This window comes from Toxotes jaculatrix, chromosome 18 (genome assembly GCF_017976425.1).
Source record: "Toxotes jaculatrix isolate fToxJac2 chromosome 18, fToxJac2.pri, whole genome shotgun sequence".
In the NCBI taxonomy this organism is placed as follows: Eukaryota; Metazoa; Chordata; class Actinopteri; family Toxotidae; genus Toxotes; species Toxotes jaculatrix.
In genome coordinates, this window is record NC_054411.1 from 3,865,211 (window position 1) to 3,887,782 (window position 22,572).

At 41.1% G+C, this 22,572-nt stretch overlaps 1 protein-coding gene across 1 annotated transcript in view; it reads left to right on the forward strand.

The window, feature by feature from the left end:
- The window catches only part of asic2 (acid-sensing (proton-gated) ion channel 2), a 265,815-nt gene that overhangs the window by 73,944 nt on the left and 169,299 nt on the right, over positions 1-22,572 (forward strand). The gene's annotated exons all lie outside the window — the stretch shown is intronic.

Consider the following 22,572-nt stretch of genomic DNA (forward strand, 5'->3'; position numbering starts at 1 on the left):
AGTGCTGATATGGGGCTGCGTGAGTGCAAAAGGTACAGAGGAGATAACATTTATAAACCGGCACTATGAATGCAGGTTTGTCTGCCCAAATACGGAATAAAAAGATGACTGCCAGTCTGAAGACGCTTGGCAGGAGAGGATTTTTCCAACATGACAACAATCCCAAACACGCTGCAAAAATCACAGAGGACTTTTAAAAAGAAGAAGAAGAAGAAAAGTGACAACTATGACCTGGCCAAACATGTCCCCTGCCAATAGAAAACCTTTGGAGTATTTTCAAGCGGAAGGCAGAGCAACAAAACCCCTCCAGCAAAGAGCAGCTGAAAAGAATAATCTGTGAATAGTGGCAGAACATCTCTCCACGGATTTGTACAAGGCTGGTATCATCCATGGCCAGGAGGATTGAATGTGTCATCAAAAATAAAGCAGGACACACAAAATAATATATATATATATATAAAAAATAATTATTTAACGCTAAACCACTGAACATTTTTGTGAAATGGTGGTGTAAGAGTAAAGGTATTTGGTGACCTGTACCTAAAGGCTTTATCATTTTGAGAACATGAAAATTCAGAGGTGTTTGCCTCCAAACACAAAGGGTGTTATATTTGGCCTCTTGAGATTTTATGATTTCATAACCAAAGTAAATACAATTCATTGTGTGGGGAACAAAAATGTCTGTAGCTGGACTTACATGGTGAAAACCAGAGTGGCTGTAAAGTTACAATATTTTATTTACTCGTACAACACTACATTCTGGTTCCCAGTATGCACCACGGTGCAGTTCAGCCAATCTAGACCCCGACTCAGCCGCAGCATGTGGTGGATGAGATTTCTCCCCAGTCTTCTGTCATATTTTTCATTTTCTTTTCGTTTTTGCCTCAGCACTTTGATTTTGTGTTCACAACATCTTTTCACTTTTCTCAGCGCTCTTGTGACATTTCTTTAGCAGCTTGCTGCCAGGTTTTCCGCTGCTGAAATATATTTTTCGATTTGGTTCTATCCATGTTGTTTACAGTCCCTCCTGACTAACTGTGACAGATGAGGTGTGCATACAATAGGACTTACATTTCAGTCAGCAATGTGTCACAGCAATTTGTTGATTCACATGCTAACTTGAAATGATTTAGGGGGTCGTTTGTATCTACAGCTCGGTAAATTTGCTGTTGTGCGCCCTTTGGGATTTCCCTTGATTGCAGTCTCTCTCCTTAAGACAAATTAAACAGCAATTAGACTAATTAGATTTTAATAAAGTATAAATAGACATATGGACTACAGAGAATAAAAATATGTCTGGACTTAAAGTCTGTAAGTAAAGACATAATCTTCCTTAATTAGTTGTTTAGAACAAAGAAAGACATTATAAACTGTAATATAATGTATAAACTGACAGATTAACACCAACAGGTGCAGTAATGGTCAAAAACTTTTGAACCCAATTAAGTAATATTATCCTTTAACAAGTTTATATTAAACAAGGGAGAGCTACACCTTTTTTTACTCAGATGAAAGCAAAGTTTATGTTGTTTTCATCTTAGAAACAATCTGAAGTGACTGTAAAAATAACTAACAGAAAAAAAAGCCTCCAGCTTGTGAGGTGCAAGCCGACGGCTCAGACCTTTACCAGCAGACTCAGGTTCCCAGTCATGGCAGGATACTGACTGTCGACAGCATCTTTGAGGGCTGTTTCGAGTTTTGACTATGACTCAGATCAGAACAGAAAAGATTATTGCATCAAATGGTTATACAACTCTAGTAAATGGGATATTGGGAAAAAAAAAAACAGAGCACAAGCAGCAGGCTGAGAGTGACTGTGTCATTTTGTCGTCTGCTGCCAGATTTTTGTGAAAGCCGGCTGGGGGCTGCAGCTATTACTGAGAGCTCCAGTGACACATTTGACTGATTATTATAAAGCACAGCTATCCTCCTCAGCGTGACGCTACGACCCATCTCTGTCACATGATGATTAATAATGCAGTCGTAAGGAGAGCTAAGATCTCTCATTAGAGCATGTATGCATGCATATGCATGCAAACAGAGCAGTGGAAATTTTAATAGCGAATTAATCTGTGGCTAATTGCACTAGCTGTCAGGGTCATTAGTAGTCCTCCAGCCTGTCTCATTAATGGCTCGCAAAATTCACGCCTGTATTATGGTAATCTCTCTCTCTCTTTCTATCTCTCTTTTTTTTAATCTCTCTCTTTCTCAGCATGTGCTCACTTCAGTTTACTCAGTATTTAATTAGATGGATATTTGCTTCATCCACACATCCATAGACAGTTAAAGCCACTTAAGTACAGTGAATAATATAGAACTCCACACAAATCACCTGTGGGAGAACCAGTGATTTCTAATTAATGCCTGAAGTTAATTCAATTCTAATTATCGCTAAAATGATTAATCACCTGAAAATCAACCAGCAAGAATTTTGTTAATCAATTAATTCTCTCAGTACTTTCAGGTAAAAATGCTCATAACCGCAGGGTTGGTGGTTCAATCCCCAGCACGTACTGTCCACATGACTGTGTGTGTGTTTGAGCAAGAACCCAAAGTTTCCCCTGATGTATGTCTGATTTTTAAATGTGAGGAGCTGCTGCTTTTCTCTGTATGGGTTTGCAGAACTTTTGATCTGATTTTGTCATAATTTGTGGACTTTTGTGGAGTTGAATGTTAAATCTTGAGAAGGTGGAAGAAGTTCTCAAAGTTGAACATTTGCTGCATCCTCAGAGGACAGATGCTGCATGGACAGCATTGTTTTGACAGTTATCACCCAACTTAGTTGCTGTGATTAGTTGCACAGCATTAATTAATGTATTCTCCAGAGTGAGTACCTCGCTCTATCTGCTGCTTCACCACAATCATTTCCCTGGTTTGATGAAGGGCATAGACACTAATCAACTGCTGCTGCCAGGGTCCAGTTTGGCAAAGTTTCAACCATTAATGAACTAAAAAGTGCTCCGACATTAATCAGTCCTACTTTTTAAGTGCTGCTTACATTTATGCTGTAATTTTTCAGCATTTCCAGTTAATGTCTCCGTAGTATTATGTCAGTGTTTATTATTGAACACATATCAGTGGTACACGAACCTACAGAGAGTTATCACCCAAGCCTGTGGCTCCCCTTGGCTTTACAGAGCTTAATGGTGAGTTTCAGGTCATTGTTTACGTGTCCAGCTGGCAACTTTTTCCTGTTTCGGTTCGCTCTCACTGCTCTCACTGCGCCGTTTTCCAGCCGCAGAAGGCAGCTGCTTTCAGAGACAAAGCTTTAAAACACACTGCACCAAACAGCAGAAAGCCACAGTCAGAGACCAGCTGGTGAACTCAGTGGAAGACACCAAAAACAGAGCTAAAAGACAGTGAATATTGGACTTGCATTCATTACATGGCTAAAAACACGACTCCAAATAAATGCTAATGTAGCTGCTAAAAAGTCAGAGGCACCAGCCTGTGCACATGAAAGCGTGGTAGATGTTGACTGCGATTCCCGGTCACAGATGTTAAAATTCTGTTATGTTCAGGACAAACTGTGGGTGGAAGCTGAACGGAGAACACAATTTGTGTGCTCAGTAATATTAAGGACATTGTTTAAGGAACAAATTTGAACAGTGTGAATATAGAACAGGGAAAAACCCTCTTGGAACCAGCGGCCCCTCCCACTTAATAACTCACTGCAGGGGGTTTCTGCAAATGGAATGAGTTTTGATTATTTTTGGTTTTGGCATCTTAAAGCTGTACAGTTTCCTCTCCTTTCTGAATCATAGACACATTGAATTTCTTTTTTTTTAATTTTTAGTAAAAGCGTTCTAAAATTAAACTTTAGTGCTGAGCTATCAGTAACGAATGAAGACTGTATCTCAGTTTAGGCCCTCTTTAAAAAAATATCTAACTTGCTATTGTTTCGTTGTGTTGTTTAATGTTTTTTCTTTATCCAGCGTGGGGATCAGGCCTGGTTGAACTACAGATATAGATTTCACGGTTTTGCCAGCATTGGCTGGGATGTCAGCACTTTGATGCTGAATATCTCAGCTGTGCAGTCCACAAAGACACAACCTCCTAATTTCAACCTCACACCCTGTAACCAGCCAGATAGCACCAGTCTTCCACAGATCTGCTAGAGGTCCTTGGCAGCACATCTGATGTAACTTCAGTCGTTATATTTCAACACACTAAAATGTAGTTTGTTGCTTTCCAAAGTTCTTCTACCCCTCTGACCATTGTGTTAGGCGATCTATCTGCAGCGCGTTTTCTCTCTCGGCCTGTTTCTCCTGTGTTAGTCTGCCAACTGTTGTCCGTTGGCAATCTTTGTACTCATCACACAGACATAATGATGTGCTTAAATTATTTATAGAGCGATTCGAATATTCTAGTTTTATTTATTAGGGCTGCAACAATTAGCGGATCACCGACAACAACTTTGATAGTCAGTTAATCACAGCAGTCATTTTTAAGCACGAGTGCCAAACGTTATCTGGTTGCAGCTTCTCCACTGTGAGTTTTTACTGCTTTATATCATATTCAGCTGAATATCTTTGAATATCAAGACGTCACTGTTCCACAAAGTCAGTGCTAAGTACTGATTAAGTAGGTTTTAGTGTATGTTTCATCCCTCCATCACATACACTCAAACACACCTGTTTCAGTGGGGATCTGTTGTGGGAAGTGCTGTTTTCTCCACCTTTGCGGACTGCAGGAATAGCAGAGCTATATTACACACAGTTGCAAGGTTTCCTGAGCTGTCCCTGTGCAGCACTTGCTCTCAGCAGGCAGAGTGTGTTGAGATGAGACTCTGGGGGATCGGGGCGGATCTGAGCCACTGCAGGGCATCAGTCACGCAGTGGAATCAGCAGCATGCTCCCTATCCAGCACCTACGGACTGTCAAGGTGTCTGTGCTCCTAATACCTGACCGTAAATCTGGCTCTCACAGCTCCGGGTGCAGCGGGAAAAGCTCACCTAGGTTCATTTTCTCTCTGACTATGCTTCTGTGTGGGAGGATTTGGCAGTTTGTTTTTTTTGTTGAGAGGTAACAGCTGAAAAGAAACCTCTCTCTAGCAAATGTGCCGTCTCCAGTGTGCAGTAGAAAATGGGAAGGCTCAGTGTATGTACAGACAGGTGACAAAATTAAAGGAATGAAGTGTCTTAGCAGGGATCCAGACTAACTATCCAGACTTTTCCACCTGTGGCACTGGTGCACCTAACCTTTTCATTTAGGAGTATTTCTACATTGCTGTATTTATACTCTCTTACTCATCTGAAAACTTCTTCCACCACTGATCTTACCGAGGACGTTAGACAGGTGGTGGAGCGGTTACCTCTGCCAAAGATGTGGTGTCTGGGCCGAGCGCAGTTTCTTACCCTGTTTACAGACGTCTGTCCCATAGACCTAAATGCAGATGTCACTTTAGTAGTTGTTCCTATTGAAACTAGCAAGTTGAGCAGCGTCTGCGACCGACTCTGCAGCAATGAATCCTCTTTCAAAGTTACTTAGATCTTTTCCACCTTGATACAAAATCAAAAACAACTGGTTGTGCTCAGCATTTCAATACATGCCACAGAGCATGATTGGATTTTAATTGCTTAATTGTGGCATGCAGTGCACCTGTGTGAGAGCTTCTGCGTCTGTTATGTTTCTCCACTCGTTTATTCAGGTTGTTCCTTTAATTTGTCACCTGTCTCTGGTTATCTAAGTCATCCCTTTTGTGCATCTCACTTAACCATCTGATCCAACTGCGCAGCAGCATTTGTGAGCTTATTATGGGACAAGCAGTCAGAGAAAGGAAACAATGATGATAAACCAGGTAATTTGTGTTCACACTAAGTTTTATTTCTTGCTAGAAAAGAGGAAGGTTGACACAAAGGCTGTTTTTTATTCTGCAAGGCCTTTTTCATTTAACAGCTCTTGACCAATTTGATGTTGTCTTTACCCACCGCTCTCTTCTGAAGCCTCTTGATGGTAAACTCTGGGTTAAATGAATTCCACTCTATTCATGCTGCTTCAACAATGTGACCGTGTCAAGGGTGTTTTTCTAACTATTTTTTTTTCTTCAGGGCTCGTGAACCACCCACACTGTAGTATTCTGGGTCCCGACCTTTTTGGATAAATATGTTTGAATTATTCCAACAGCTGTTGTCCCGCTGAGTGCTGCAGTTTGTGCAGGCTGCGACCTTGTCTTCTCAAGGAATGTCCCACGCTTTCACGATTTAATAGGTTTTTGTCTGGTGCCACCTGCACTGCACCCACATAATGCAATAATGTCAGAGTGTGACCTCATGATCACTGTCATGCCATCCACAGCCAACCACACGTTAGACGAGTTGTATGGCAGGAGTAAAGATTTTCCCTGTGCTGTGTTGCACTGATAGAAGCGGATAAATCAAAAAATGATCAAAGCAAATTTTGGATGTGAAGATAGTTCTTGAATGAATTTGTTAGTTGGATCAGTGGACAGGATCTCATCTGCCTCAACACGTGTTTAAGCTTCTGGCTTTGACATGTTGTGGTTTTATCTCAAATCAAAAAAGACATACTGTTGGTGCGTACTATTTTAGAACCGCTGAGGTAGTTAAGAAACACTGCACTTTAGGTGAACGAATTCTCTGGTTTCAGCCTCTCAGATGTGGGTTTGATGCCTTCTTTGATCAAACTGAAGATATTTGGGTTTTAGACGTCTGGTTTGGAAAAGACATTAAACATAAACTTGGGAAATTGCAACTTAGCACCTCTCACTGATTCAGACCAAATGATTCATGATTTACTTAAGAAAATAATCTTTCGATTGATCAATAATGAAGATAATCACCAGCTGCAGCCCGACAACCTACTCAGAAAAAATAGCTTAATATCTCTTAGCTTTCAGTTTTTCCTTTTCTCTCTCTCTGCCTGTTTTCTCTCTCCCTCTCTCTCTCTGTCTCAGTCACTTAAATAATTCACAACCTTCTAGCATTCAATGAATTGATTGATGACATTAGTGTGGCTCTTTGAGGTCGTACGGCCACATACGGCGTTAGCTCATGTCGCTACATGCGTCGTCTCTGCTGTGAATCCACTGATATTTCAGCGTAGCCTTTTAAAACACCCTGTTTTTAAGAGCCCAAAGTGCAACATGCAGGGAGCTCTGTGGTGCGCTTCTGGTGTTTTTGTTTCCAGGCACACTGGTGGCACATGGGGTTGTATTAGAAGTGAACTATACACATAATGGCCCTTACCCAAACTGATCCCTGCTCACTATCACTTCATTCACTGGGTTAGATGGTCCTGTTTTTGCTGCGTGTCGCTCTGCATGAGGCCGCACTCAGAACTGTGGACTGCATTAATGGGGAGGGAGTTACACAACTGGTAAACTGAGAACCAGGCAGCTTTTAGCTGTTGAGTTATATTATTCAGTCACCCTCAGCATGTGCTGGGTGTTTATATTATTTTTTCCACCTTATTTATATCAGTGAGGGAAGGCTAAATAAAAGAAACGGCTTCTTCTTCTTCTCTGTCTTCGTCATCTTCTTCATCACCTTTAAATGTTGGTAGATGCAGGCATAAGAAAAATAAATAAACAGAAACAACGTAATGATTCCTTATCTTTAGACCTCATTGTACATTATAAAATTTTAAACCCACCATGAAAAGGTGGGTTACAAGTGTCAGATGGAACTTATATTTAGGTCGTTGAACATGACCAGACTTGCTGCCTGATGGTTTAACTGTCCACTTCCATTCCACACTGAGCAGTTTTGCACATCCCACAATACGGCAAATAGTTTTTGCGACATGAAGACAAAGAGGTGTGTGAACCAGGATGAGACTGAGCTGTAATACGCACATAATTCTATGTTTACAAAGATCGTAACATTCAGTTTTGATTGACACTGTCACAGAGGTAGTAATTTAGCCGTATGTTTATTGTTGAGGTTGTAGTTATGGTTGAATCAGGCACGATCAGTCACATCAGCACCCGTCGTTATTTAAGAGCAAACCTCCTCTGCTCTTACACGGTGGAATAAATAGTTTCCCATAATAATTCTCTTTCTCTTTCTTTTGTTTTCTGTTAGCTCAAGTCACAAACCATTAAATGGATGTAGAAAAGTATTAACTTTTCTGTGCTTCAGGAAAATAAGCCTCTCGAAGCCAGACCACTCTTTTCATTTCAATAATTATGGTCAGGCATTAAAGACAGATGGTCTTTCAAATAGGCTGTACGGTACAAATTAACAGTACTCTTCTTCGTTTAACACCAGCATGAACCCTTTCCTTTGGTCGTTGCTGCTGATTTTCAGTCTGAAAAAATGTGACAGCACTTTAGGAAACTATCAGATTTACCCTCAGCTCTCCAATCCAATCACCTGCCCTTTACGTACGTAATGAATAATTTCAACCTGGCTGTTTCACTGCTGTTAGATCAGCAGTGAAGTCATGAGAGAGGTAATTAGCTTAAACTAAAGGTGATATCCTGCACAGTATGAAGTGAAACACAATCCGGCAATTACTCTTGGCTGAAGTGGTACTTTGTCACCAGCTTCTGTCAGGTTTTTTTTTTCCTTTTAATATCTGTCTTGTCTGTTTTTCTCTGTGATGAACCGCCCGCCTGTCTGTTGATCTAGAGTACATCCTGGTGTATCTGTCTGCCACCTCACCCTTCTGCAGTTCCTCGGCAGACTGCAATTTCGTCTGTGGTGATACGTCTTGTATCCCGTTAGTTATTATGGGACATACGAGCGAAAGATTAAAACATCTTCATCTCGGTAAGAATGTGATTAACGGTGCAGTTTTCTCGAGAGCTTGCAATAAAGCTTTCAGGAAATCTGTCAGTGAGTGTGAAGTTATGCAAGTTTTTTCTTTAGTTTATCAGGAAGCATGTCTCATTTTGTGCAAAGTTTATAGTTACTGAATAACAAAATCAATGAATTTATCATTTGCACCATATCATGTTCATGCTCACATTTGTCATGTTTCTGGACGTGTGTGTTTTGATTTGGTTTGGGTGGATGGCAGAAGCCTAATTTATTTTCAGTTCCAGTGTAAGAAATTAGCGATGTGATGTTTTCTTTGCGGAGAAAATGAACAGAAAAGATTTTCAGACTAATTCAGATATGATAACTACTCGTAACAGGCGCCTACGGCTGAAGCTAATTTTCTAGTTGTAATGAAGGCCTGTGAAATAGTGAAATCCCTCTTGGCTGTCACTGTGGCACACGGTTAACAGCGGTCATTACTGTCTCTGGATGCAGCCGTCTGCATCTCGCTCCCTTGTTTCCTCCTGTCACTTTCCCCTCTATTTTTCTCTCTGGGTGACAGTAGGAAAGAACCGAAAAAAAAATAAAAATCTTTGATTGGGACTGTCTGGAGTTTGAATGTCTTTCGGCGAAATTCATTACCTTGAGAAAAAAGCTCCCTGTCCATTTTCCCGAGATGTCTTTAGCTGTGGGATTTCTCTGCGGGTGCTCTATTGCCTGTCCAGCATTAACAGAAGGTGTCACTCTGCTTTACACACAACAAATTTCTTGCAAACCAATTTAAGCTCAGACAGGCGTAATAAGACGATACGCATCTAACTTAGCGAGAAATTTTGATTTCGTTTTTCACATGCATTCTTTGAGCGTATCCAAAGACGCGGCAGCTGTGCATAATTAACCTAAACTGTTCAGCTCAGTTACAGAACACATCATACCTGTCGCAGAGATAAGAAGGAATGCATTTTATGTGACACATCCAAAGGAATCCTATGTGATCTTGACTAATTCTTGTTCTTGTAATCATACTGTGACAACATAGTGTGCTTGTTATGCAAATGCGCCTGTTCAAATCCTTGCAGAGATGACACTGGACATAAATACTTAACTCACTCTGGCTGTTCTTGTTCTCTTCATTTATACTTCTCAATTTCAGGCCGTACTCATGGATGCATGTACATAAAACACACACACACACACACACACAGGGTTTCTTGTTTCTTAAAACTGATAATAATTGGTTGCTTCTTTGATAGCTGTGAAGTGACAGTGCTCAGTGGAAAGCTGATTCCAGACGAAATGGAGCACTCTATCTGTTAGTGGCGCCACTCTTCATGGCCTGAAATATGTTGCACTGCCTCACACGCTTGCGTTATTGGCTTGCAGACTGCTGAAGTGGGTCTAGGTGAAATATTATTGCCGATAAGGTGACACATGTGAGAGGCAATGCCGTCGCACTGACAACCACATTTATGTTGCACTTTTAACTCGCTGCACTAAATAAGAATTTAGTAGCGGCGGAGACAAGTAAGACGTTATTAAAATAAGCTTAGAAGCAGCATGGGCTGTGACAGCCTCCCACAGTCAGAGTGTGCTGCCGCACACTTCATTACCATATAGACCCAAAGAAGATGAGAAAGAGCTGAAGTTATTTGGTCTATGTTGGGGAAGAAACTGACACTAAACATAGAGAGAGAATCTGAGTGTAGTTTGTACCAGATTGTGACTGTGGATTTAATGCCCCCCAGCTTCTTTTCAAAATGACAGAATGACACTGGATGGAAAATATGCTGCAGCTCTGATTTTCACAGTGTGTCCGCGAACTTCTTTTCCAGCAGGAAGTCAGAGGAACACAGGGAGGTTTTGATAGTTCTGAACAAAACTAACATAATATATATGTATGTATATAAGATGTATATCTAAGATGTTGTTTCTATCCCTCTGTTTTCATGAATCAAGACACTGAACTCAGTGTGGAGTGTACATAAGAAGTGACGGTGCGTTTTTCTGTGGCTGCAGGTGTGCAACACACTCAGGGAACACAGGAGAAATACATTGTCAAACATGATCAGTAGATGTCTTAATTAAAAGCTGGCGCTAAATCCAGACAGTTATCACCATCCTAACAGTCTGGTTATTGTAACAAATCCGGTGAGTGTTGTGTGGATTTGAAAGCAGGACACAGAGGCAGAGCAGCTGTGGGTAAAAGGCGGGTTTCTTATTCAGGAAGAAGGTCAGCAACAAGTAAGCAGTGGAGGAAAAGGAGCAGGCAGGCAACAACCGAAAACAAGCTGGGCTCATTAGCAGGCAGGCAGGCAGGCAGGCAGGCAGGCAGGCAGGCAAAACTGTGGCTGGACACCAAGGCTGTAGACGAGCTGCTGGAGTACAGGTGAAAAAAATACCAGGTGACTGATAGGACATGTGCACGCAGGGGATGATCACTGGAGTGGGGAACAATAGGAAGGGCAGAAGCTGGAGGTGGGGGAAATTACAGAGTGAATGAATGACAGGAAATATTACAACACAAGTAAATGGCAGAAAAGCAATGAAAGAAAGAACGATGATTGTTACTGAGTGGTGCTTCATTCGCTGCTGTTGTCAGGGAAATATTATAACACAAGCAGTTCTTTTAAATTTGTAGGAAACTAGTTTGTCTGCGAACTATTTCATTCATTGGAACAAGATTTATAAATCAATTCTATAATCCCTTATTTTTATAGAGGAAAATTAATAAGATGTTATATTTTTAAAGCCATTTCCATTTTATTGACTTCAATTCATATGTGATATATTAACATCATAATGTTAGCTGCAGTGTAAGAAGCTTTTCTCATCAAAAACTTACAGAAGGAAACTTTTGTGAGTTTAATTGCAAAGTTTATTCATAGGATAGTAGGAGAGAACAAACGCCAGTTTAAGCCTACATTTGCATTTGCATACAGTATCTTATTACAGTCTGTGTTTGAGATTTTTAGACAATGCAGCTGAGGCTCTGTCCACAAACAGTGAATGAAAAGGCAGAAAAATCTAGACCAATAACATTACATAAGAAAAGTGACTGTACAGTCAGAGCCATAATGACCTATCAGTATTCCTATGATCACAGAATTATTATTCAGTATTATTCAGTATTAATTGCATAAGAATTCGCAGTCACACGTTCCTGAAATGGCGTGCTGTGAAGACCAATTAGTCACCGTCTTTCATGTTAATTATATTGTAATGACAGTAATCTCACTAATGGCTCTCCAATAGTTTCGATCCTCTTCAAAGTGTTTTGTGTTTGATCCTTGTGACCCTCTGCCTCCTCCACGTCACCCCAGTGCAAACAGAGGGGGCTGTGAGGTTAATGGAAGCTTGATGGGTTTTTTCACACTGTATAAAGCAGCTGGAAGCACCATCCGAGGCCCGCTGTGAGGCTGTTCTCCGTGCCCACACAACGTCCTCTCTTCTGGCCTGTAGTTCTAACTCTTCTGCAGAACCAGAAACCAAACTGGGAGAAGCTAAATATGTAGAGACCAGGGGAGGGCTTGGCTGTGAACTTTTAAAGTATTTTTGGCCACTGACAGGCCTCACAATACAAACACTAAACCACAAAGAACAGCAGGCAGTTTTAGGTCTGAGCAGATTTTTAGAGAAATGACAGTAAGGGCAGAAGAACTAACTGGAGGATCACTGGTAGAAATGTCATCACTGCTGGATACGTCTCTCTGCGTGTCCACCACGGGACTGAAGGTGCATCTGGGTCTTCATACTTTATAAAATCCCTCCGCTCTCGGCTGGTTTTCTCCCGGCTCTGTTGGCCTGTCAGCTTCAATGTGCCTGATGCTAATGTGATCCAGCAGAGCCATAGAAACACAAGGCCCGCTGAGGATGATGGGATTGGTCAGAGGCTTCAGTGGTTACGTTCCAAGACGGCCGACGCAAACGTCCTATTGGTGGAAAAAACACTTTGAATGTGAGGTGGATCTGATTTTTTTAGTGGCAGGATTAGCAGTGACACTGACAGAAACAGTCCTACATAGACAAAGAGATGTGATGTAATCCACAAGAGTCAGAGAGAGTGAATTTGGTTTTGATATAGAGCCTCGATCTCTGTGGTGGTCTTTACCGGGCTGACAAACTGATATTGATCTCACCCAGAGCTTTAATCTGAATAACTCCAAACCAGCAGCCTGTATAACAAGAACATATAGCATTTCACTGTGAGAATCATAGGCAAGAATGATCAATTTTAGGATATGAGTTGATGATATGCATGAATTTGCTTGTGAGAATTAAGTAAGTCTGGGATTCTTTGGCACTGAATTTTCACAGGTGGATTTGAACCTGTGTGTACGGTACCAACCATGAGCCTCAGCGTCTCCATCTGGGGACCGTTATTGCATGTCCTTTATCATATCTCACCCCACTCATTTACTGATCTCTTTATAAAATAAGTAGATGAACAAAAATGTACTGTATTGAGCAACATTACTCACTTGGAGAAGAATCTAATGTGCCAGAACACCATACCGGCCTGATTCAAACACTGATGATGCATAATGTAAACAAGCGAATTACCGAGATAAGCAGTAAACAAATATGAGTGTATTACTGCGGTGGATTTATTGATTCATCCATATTAATCTCCAGGGATTCAACAAACAGCGAGCAGCCTGGATGGAATTATAAACAATAAAAGAAACAGCAATTGGCAGATAATTCAGATATGCTTCTTTTGTCGTCTCACATGATTTTTTTAAATGAGTCGTGAAAGATGGATGACATAATTTGTTTTATCTTTGAAAACATAATTCAAATGCTTCAAGGCACCTGTTTCCCATTTTTAATCAAGCTGTCATGTGTGTGCGCACGTGTGTGTGTGTGTTTTGTTAAAGTAGCTGTCACATGACAAGTTTATGAATCGTTGAATCGTTTATATCGTTATGGTTCTGCTTATGTTTTATTGTTTTTTTTAATCAAGCTGTCATGTGTGTGCGCACGTGTGTGTGTGTGTTTTGTTAAAGTAGCTGTCACATGACAAGTTTATGAATCGTTGAATCGTTTATATCGTTATGGTTCTGCTTATGTTTTATTGTTTCTCTTAACACTAATAAGATCAACAGGCAACATAATCTCTGTTACATAAGCACAATGCACAGTGAAAAAGCTGAACGGTATAATTCTAAGAACTCCTTCCAAGATAAATATCATAGAGTTGCCCTGCGGACGGCAAAGCTGTTTGTTATTATTGTGCATCTGTAAAAGAAAAGCTGGCGTTTTGCGGACATGCTATTATTCCAGATGTGACTGAGACCTGCTTTAATTTCACATACGATGATGAGAAAGGATCAGACGGTTGTATGTGAACGACACAGCCGATGAGCTGTGCCGCGAAGCAACCCCAATGTGACATGACACTTTGAGATAGACGGATGTTCCTCCTTTCCAGGACAATGGACTTTGTTCTTCTGTCTTTCTTTGTGTCTTTGTGTTTTTTCTTTGAAAAGTAAGGCGATAATGAGCTGTTGTTAGTAGACATCATAGTATGTTGTGAGGCAGCTCTGTTGCATTTGTCTTACAATGTGGGCCAGACATCAAACATGCAGGTTTGTTTGGGCCAGAGGGTCTGTAGAAGTCCTGAATACAGAATAGGCAGAGAAAATAGAAAATTCATATCTGTTCACTTCAAGCTTGTCTTCGGCGCACTGATGCAGTTGTTGTGTCATTGTTGATGATCCTCGTCAGTCGGAAGGTCCGTGCAGACCTGCGTTTAGACAGGCGCTCAGCAGCTCGAGCTTACAAAGGATAAAAATACCTGTAAAAAACAAAAAACTGAAAAAAAAACAACTGACGTTCGTGTGTCCAGAACACAAATCTTGGCACAAATGTTAAAGGATAATTCAGGTTTATTTCAGTCTGCCGCATCATTTCCTATAAATGTGGCTGTTGTTTGCCACCTCCTCTGAGATTCAAGGAAACAAGGACTCACACAAAACAACATATAATGAGGCAAGCTGTGCACGCCTCCTACATCTTTCCAAATAAACATGGTTTTTATAGGAATCATGTCAAGTGCTTGTCTCTGCATCCAAACGTAAACACGAAGTAACCACCTGGAACAGACATTATGGTCATTACGGCTCATTATCACACCATGGTGTCCAGCTCCCACAGCTCTCCCCAGTGAACATTTAAGTACCATGGGTCAGGTGTTCCCCCTCGCTGCCGATCTTTATACTAAGATAAGCTAACAAGCTTCTGGCTCTGGCTCCATATTTAAGGGAGAGACATGACAGCGCTGTTGGCCGTCTGATCTAACTCTAGGAAAGCAAGGAAATAAGTGTATTTCCCTGAGCCTTCTTGGGATCTTGCTCTACTTGTGGGTTTAATTTTTGATTGAGCTGATTTAAAAAAGCTGATTTAAAAAAAAAAAGAGGAAGAATGAAGTGGGAAAGGAAAAGCAGCTCTGAACAGGATTTAAATTATAGGAGGACCTGAAAGTTTGCCAGAAAGGCAGTAGGTAATTGTAGTTGTAGTTATTACTGTGCTGGGGGTGAAAAATTACCCACATGTGTACTGTGGTTGGAATTAAAATCACTGACCGGGCCAGGCAATGTTGAAATCACTCCACCTCACCTAGAGAAATAAATCCAGTCCGAATGGAGCTAAAGATGATGAGTCCATGCTGCTATTAGTAAATCAGTGGTGTGAAACATTTTCACAGCTGCTGTTTAAAACAAAAACAAAAACAAAAAGCAAAATCTTCAAGGTAGCAATCCACTGGGCCCTCTTAGAGCCTTGCACTTCTTTGCAGATCTTTTGTTTTTCAGCCTCCACAATATTTACACTAATGTTATGCCCTTTGACAGCTTTACAAAAAGATGTGAGCTCTGATGTCTAGAGGTGACTCTGCATTCTCCCACCAGCTTCTTCTCCTCACAGGCAGAACTTACTAAAAAGAAAAGGCTCCTCGGCCGAGCGGGAAAGACTTGTTCCTACTCTGTTTTTTTTTTCTGTTTAAACTTGTTCTCTTTCTTGATTCAACATCAGTAAACCCCCTCCAAAAAAGACAAAAGACAGTCAAGAGTTCCCAACATGGTCATGACAGAGAAGCGGTCTCTTGCTGCCAAAAGCTCCCACACATACAAAACTCGACGAGAAGGCTGCTGTCAGTGTTTTTCTCAGATTTGTTACAGTGCTCCCTCGGTGCGATCAGGATGAGGCCTAAATGCCATTTAGATAAGCACAGCACACCACGTTGTCCACTCTGTGTACGAGCACAGAGAGGTAGGAACTATCTACTCTTTTTTTTTTTTTTCCATTTCCAGCTGTTTCTGCCTTAACTTAATCCCTATGCATCCACCAGCTCCACCAGCATACAGTACAAGAAAGGCTGTTATTTCAGTGTCTCGGCGTAATGTAAAATGTATGAATGGCTTCTATTATGGTAACACTAGAAAGGAGTCTTTGCTGTTACATTACAACAGCAATGCTGCTTTTGCATCACTTATGTGGGGTTGTATTTGCAGTAAGAGCTTTGTGTTTCATCACAGCAGAGTAATTCGTGTGAGCTCTGTGCAAGGCTGAAAAATTGCACACTGGTTATCTTGTTCCAATAAGAGCTAATATAGCGATTACTTCCAGATTTCACACCAGAGTAACATATAATACCCCTTATAAGATGCTACATTTACACTGAGACCACAAAGAGGAGATTGGAGTTACACAAGAGCAAACATTAATCAGCCACAGAGACGACTCCTCAGGAGAAAAATCTGAAAATGGTTGAGGGACAGATCATCAGGGGCAGAGCCAAAGACACACAGTGTTTCTTGCTAAAGGTATGGTCACGCATACAGATTCAGAAGTGGCAGACTCTTTCTGTGGCCTGTCATGAGGCATAAAGCCACGTAACTTACATACTTCCTGCTGTTGCCACTCCACCGGCGGCCATAGAAGTAGTTCATGTCCCTTGCCGTCTGATTCCATGCATTGCTTTTCTGATTCAAGTCCCTGATCTCTTGTTAAAGTTGTATTGATAAGAGTTAGGAAGCCATTGACAGCCATTGATCAGTTTTTCCTCTCTTAAGCTGAAACTCATTTACATATTGGAGATTAGTGGAAAACAACTCTGTGCTTTAATTTCCTGTGGGAATCAAAATAAATGCTGTTGGTCAGTGATCCGAGGTGGACACAGTGTCCAAGACCTACATAATACAGATAATACAGATGTATTACACAAGGGCAGAGGCCCACTTTGCCTGGTTAGTAATCGGACCTTGCCAGTGTCGTGCTGATGAGTCTTTCAGTCCTGGTGGGCACTGCCAGCAGGTGCATTGGCGTTCGTTTTCCGCGACGAGCCTCCTGTTGTCTCTCAAGCCTTTAAGTCTGGATGTGTAAACAGAGGTTAAGTGAAGGTGAGCGTGAAGCTGAGCGTGTGAAGTCTGAACTGATCGGAGGAGGTTTGGGTTAGGTCGATCAATAATAAGTAGCTGTGCAGATTTCCGACGGTGTCATCATATCTCTCCATTAAAATAATTTCTGCGTGGCAGAGATACTCACCTGTAGCTTGCGTCATGAAGGAGGCTGTTGATGTTTTTGACTGTGATGGTGAGGCTCTGTTTTTTTTTTTGGATGAAAAATATTCAGCATTTCTTTCATGACTGATTTTACTAAAGATCCGCACAACTTCACAGAGGTTAGTTGCCAAAGAAAATTCCCTTGATCAACACAATCAGGTGTCTTTGTCCCCGGGGAGAAGTCATAGTTGGTAATGGATTCTGATATTCCTTTGATAAATGTCTCTAAATCTTTACTTTTATCTACAGTTTGTCATACATGGAACATGATAGATCCCCACAGTGTTATTATCATGTACAGCATGAAGCACTGGGTCAGGGTTTTTTTTTTTCTAATGAAGACTTCAGAGCGAGACTGAGCCCACAATTGAGCAGGGAACAAGAATTAAAGGGCAGATTAAGAAACTACAACATTATTAAACACATCCATTCTTATCACACACGTATTCTCCTCTTCCCCTGCATGTCCCCATTCACATCATTCACTCTCCTCTCCTTCATTTAACACTGCCATTCTCTTCTAATTCTCTGCCTTTCTGATTTGTTGCCTCTGTTGAATTTCTACATTTTCTATTTCATCCTCCACAAAATTCTATGTGTCACTAAAACTCATCCATTTCCTCTCTGTGCAGGCCTCGTTTTCCTGCACACGTGTCTCTGTTCAGATTCTTGAGTCTTTATTTATTTCTAGGCTCTGGGTGCAGGCAGAGACTTTTAGGACTGGAATGTTTTTAAAGGGTCAGAGTAAGAGAAGTTAGATATTTAACTACATATACTTGAGACATAAAACCCCAATACGCAGTGTGCTTTAAAACACAGATACATATCTCACAAAACAAAATAAATAACCAGGTATTCTGTTTCTTTGTTTAACAAAAAAAATGGAAAGCTAACTGTGTGAACCTATAGGTGTGAGGCGACAACCTTCATATGAGCTCTGTTTATTGTTATGTTCGTCGTTATGACCCAGAGAGATTTTCCAAACAACCTTTCTTTCTTATTGTCTCCTCTGTGGAATGTGCTGCTGCTGCTGCGGTGCATAGAAATGGACAGTAAAGTGTGATTTAGTGTGACTGTCCCATTCTGGTGGCAACATTAAAAGTTGCCCGGTGGTGAGCACTGTAAAAGTCGAGCTCTCTGTTCAACACTTTCATTGATTTCATGAGTGATAGCCCATTCAACTCTTAGCACTTTTGTCAGTAATTGACTTTTTAGAGGATGTAATTGTGCTAAGAGGGCATTGCAGGCAGAGAGTCGCTGCTGCTGTGTGGTGTGAGAGATTCAGAAATACCAGTGACTGGAGGTGGTAATTTACTCAAAGCCCGCGATGCACGTTCCTGTGCAGTGCTCCCGTATTCTTTGTTCCTGTAATGGACCGAGAAATGCTTGTTATAGTCACTGGTCAGTGTGGAGGAAGAGGAAGAGCTGCTCCATCTGAAGCAGATGGAGCTGTGTTGTTTTGGGCATCAGCTCTGTGTGAGTGTGTTTTTCTGTTCTTCTGTGTGTCTGAGCACATATGTCAATGCCTGCGTGTGAGTATCTGGGAATTTTAAATTTGCAGTCATGCATACACCATACGTGTAATTGTAGCTCCATGCAAATTTAGTGTATTCCTCATGCGATGTGTACAAGTAAGTCTAACACAGTAAGAGAGACTAAATGGTTTAAATGGGTGAAATATTATGAGCATCTCTGTCGGTCGTCTTTAGGGGATATTTTCTCTTTTCTTGCCTCATTACTGAAACACACATTAGGAGAGTACAGCGTGTAATGGCAGACTTTAAGTGCTGAGAGAGCGTGCTGCTGTGGCGCTGTTCTGTCTCACTTTGCATATTCTGTCATGTAAGCACCGTGGTCTAAACCCAGAATGCTTAGTTTACTAACCTAGATAATTTATCATCACTGGAAAGTGCATGCAGAGCTATTCCACCAGGCTTTTATTTATTTATTTATTTTAAAAACTATGGTTACAGTACGTGACAATAAAACAATAGGAGATGCAATATTTTTGCAAATGGAATGTAAATGGTAATGCAGGTGAAAGCATTTGTTTCTACATCACTTGTTTTTTTAATGCATAAAATATATTCATACATGATGTGTGGGGGGGGAAATTAGATGCTGATGCTGAGGATATGCTCTCTGTGAAATCACCAGGACGTTTCCAGTTCCAGTGCAATAAATTTGTATTTTTTTTTTCTGCTCAACACAGTGGGTCATGGACCGACATCAGGATGTTATTATGAAGATGCCTGACATATTTATTTCCTCAAAAATGTAGACGACAGAATGCGAAATTGCAGTAAAGACAATGTGAAGCAAGTTGTCATCTTAAGAATTCATGCTTTTGACGACAGGAAAAATTGTCATAAGGTGTTGATGTGTTTGTCTGTGTTCACCTTAAATCTGGGTTTTACACGTGTATATAAAGTGAAACTTGCATAAATGTGATGTGGAAACTTGAAGCCTCACTGAGAATGAGCTTTTTAGTGGAGCAGGAGACTTTCTATCCAGCAGTGAAACTTTTTAATTGAAAAATATTTACATATTCATAGAGTTTTGCATTTAAAACGAGGGGAAGTCAAAAGTAATTTTATGTTTTCTTTGCAGAATAGCCTCACCAAACAAATTATTATTCACAGCAGAGCATTTTATGTGTCTTCAGACATTGCTGGAGGTGAGGTGAAAATAAAAATACTTTTGCCAGCTAAGTGCTTTTGAGCTGAAACATGTGTCAACACCCACTGGAAAGGGGAACCTTAAATATATATTTATATTTATATGTTTCCTGAGAGTTGGTTAAGCCCATGTGACTGTGTTGCATTAAATGAAAGGCATCCTCCCAGTTTCATTTATTTTCACCAGCCTCGGCTTGCGGGATGTGGAGGCGGCCTGGCTGTATTTTATCCAGATGAATATCCTGTATCCTCCCCATCTGAATCTCTTGGTTTTAATCTACAGACCCTCCAAGTCTAATTCTGGTTTTATTCAGGAGTTCTCGGATCTTTTAGCTTTTCCTGTTCCTCACTTCGAAGACTTGATTTTAGGGTATTTTAACATGCATCTTTTACTATGGGTTTTACAGACATTGTGAAATCTTTTAATATTGCTCAGTTAGTTGAGGTTTCCACTCACTTAGAGGGACACACCCTGGACACTGTCCCCTCCTCTGGTTTTACTGTTTATAGTGTTGATGTCTGTGAGGATAGCTTATGTGCTCCTGACCACAAAGCTATTATTTTTAAAACCTTGTGTCCTGCTCCCACAGTTTTTACTTATGCTTTTTGTTGCATTAATGATGCCCACTCTGTTTTTCACTCTCAGTAAAAATAAGCAAGTAAAGTAATTTATTTGTGTAGGACTTTTAACAGGCAAAGGTCACGAAGTTCTTCATGGATCCAAATTCATGGATTTAAATTTAAGTCCAGAACTAAGAAAAAATAAATACACTCTAAACTTTGAAATACACAACAGATACTTGAAGTACAGACCTGCTACAAACAGGTTACACAAACACCTGTCTAATTAGCTGACATTAAGGGTGACGGCAGAGCAGGAATGCAAGACATGGAGGCGGCTTTCATCTGCAAAAATCTGCATAAATAACCCAAATATGTCAATAGATGAGCTACTAAATAACTTTAGCAAGACATGTAAAATTATCCTTAATTCCTCCTACAGCACCTACAAAAAAAACTGGAGAGTCAAACCAACTTGTTATCTAACACCGTGGTTAAATAACAATACCCAACACATGAGGGGGAAATGCAGACAAGCAGAACGTGAATGGGAAAAGGACAGACTGGTGGTGTCATGTGAAATCATCTCTGCACATTACTTTGCCCATAATTTGGTTTGATCGATTATAATTGATACGGTTAGAAAACTAGGCGTCTCCTGTGCGGATGCCAAAATTTCCATTTGACAGGTACTGATGCATGATGGGACAGCGGGGAGGGGTTGGGTTTTCCGCTGATCCCTGCCAACCAGTCAACAGATTGCGGATAGGTCCCCGCGTGTTGCCGCTCCGCCTGGGAGAAACGTTGTGGGTGGGAGGAGCGACTGAAGCAGTGCCACATTCTGTTTGTCTTGCAGTGACGGCATCCCGGCCAAAACTCCCTGAGTACCTGGGCAGGTTCCAGGCCTCCGAGTAATCATGGCTGACTGAGTGACCTGTGATGATAGAGCTGGGCAAGAGTGTATCCCCCAGTCTGTAGAAGACTGGTCTATTGTTGAGACGGGCTGGATCTGATCTAGTTTCTAATCTTGTTAGATTTTTGCAGTTTGTAGGTGTTTGCCGATTTGTTCTGCTGCTCGTCACTGACCCCCATCGTTCAGAGTGTCCACCTGCTCTCACTCACTCAGAGAAGAGTAAACTGAGAGTTACAGTCAGCTGAATAAAACCCATTAGCCTTGTTTTAATTGCGGTGAAACACAGATCATCTCTGCCTCTATGGTAACAGCAGGTGAAATCTGACAGACGCTCTACCAGACTTATCTGCTGCTCAGGCTGGCATCTAGTGTATAGACTTGGCCACCAGTCGGGTGCCAGGCAGCAAATGTCTGCCAAAAAAAATGCTTTCTGTTTAGCTGCACTCATGAAAAAAGTCTGCCCATAGACAGAAATGTTCATTTGAATCGAGCAGAAACAAAATCATTCTTTGTGTTTATAAGAAAGGCTGTTCACAGAGCTGCAGGCAGAGTACTGTTTTGTAAGCCACAAACTTTTATTTTCTCTGATTTTTACTTTTATTTGTGGGCGCCTGAAAGAAAGATCAGGATATGCCAAGCGGCATTGGTTGTTGATTGTCTAGGTGATTGCCTTAGCCCAGTGAGTCACGTAATTTAGCGGTGCAAATTGAACCCAGCGGGCGTTGTGTATAGCCAGCATGGCGGCGGCTCAGCAGAGTGTGTACAAGTGGAGTTCAAACCCGGGTCACAAGGATCTGTAGTAGCATGCTCTAAAGACACATGATAGGGTGGCGATTTGATGAGCTGTGAGACTGCAGCCGAAAAACTTCCCCCGCGATCCTTCTCGGGGGTTTTGTGAACATGGTAATCAAGTTAGATAATTAGTTCGTTGATTTGTGGAACAAGACTTTCCAATCGCACCTTTATTGAATCAGTCTCATCTGAAAATTAACGCTCAAATGCAAATATGTTTTGTGGGGGAAACTGTAATATAATTCTGTCCAGAGATAATTATATCAAACTCATTTGCAAAGCGGTGATTATGTTCAGCGACAGCATGGGGCGATGCAGGAAGTGGTGTGACTGCCATTCGGG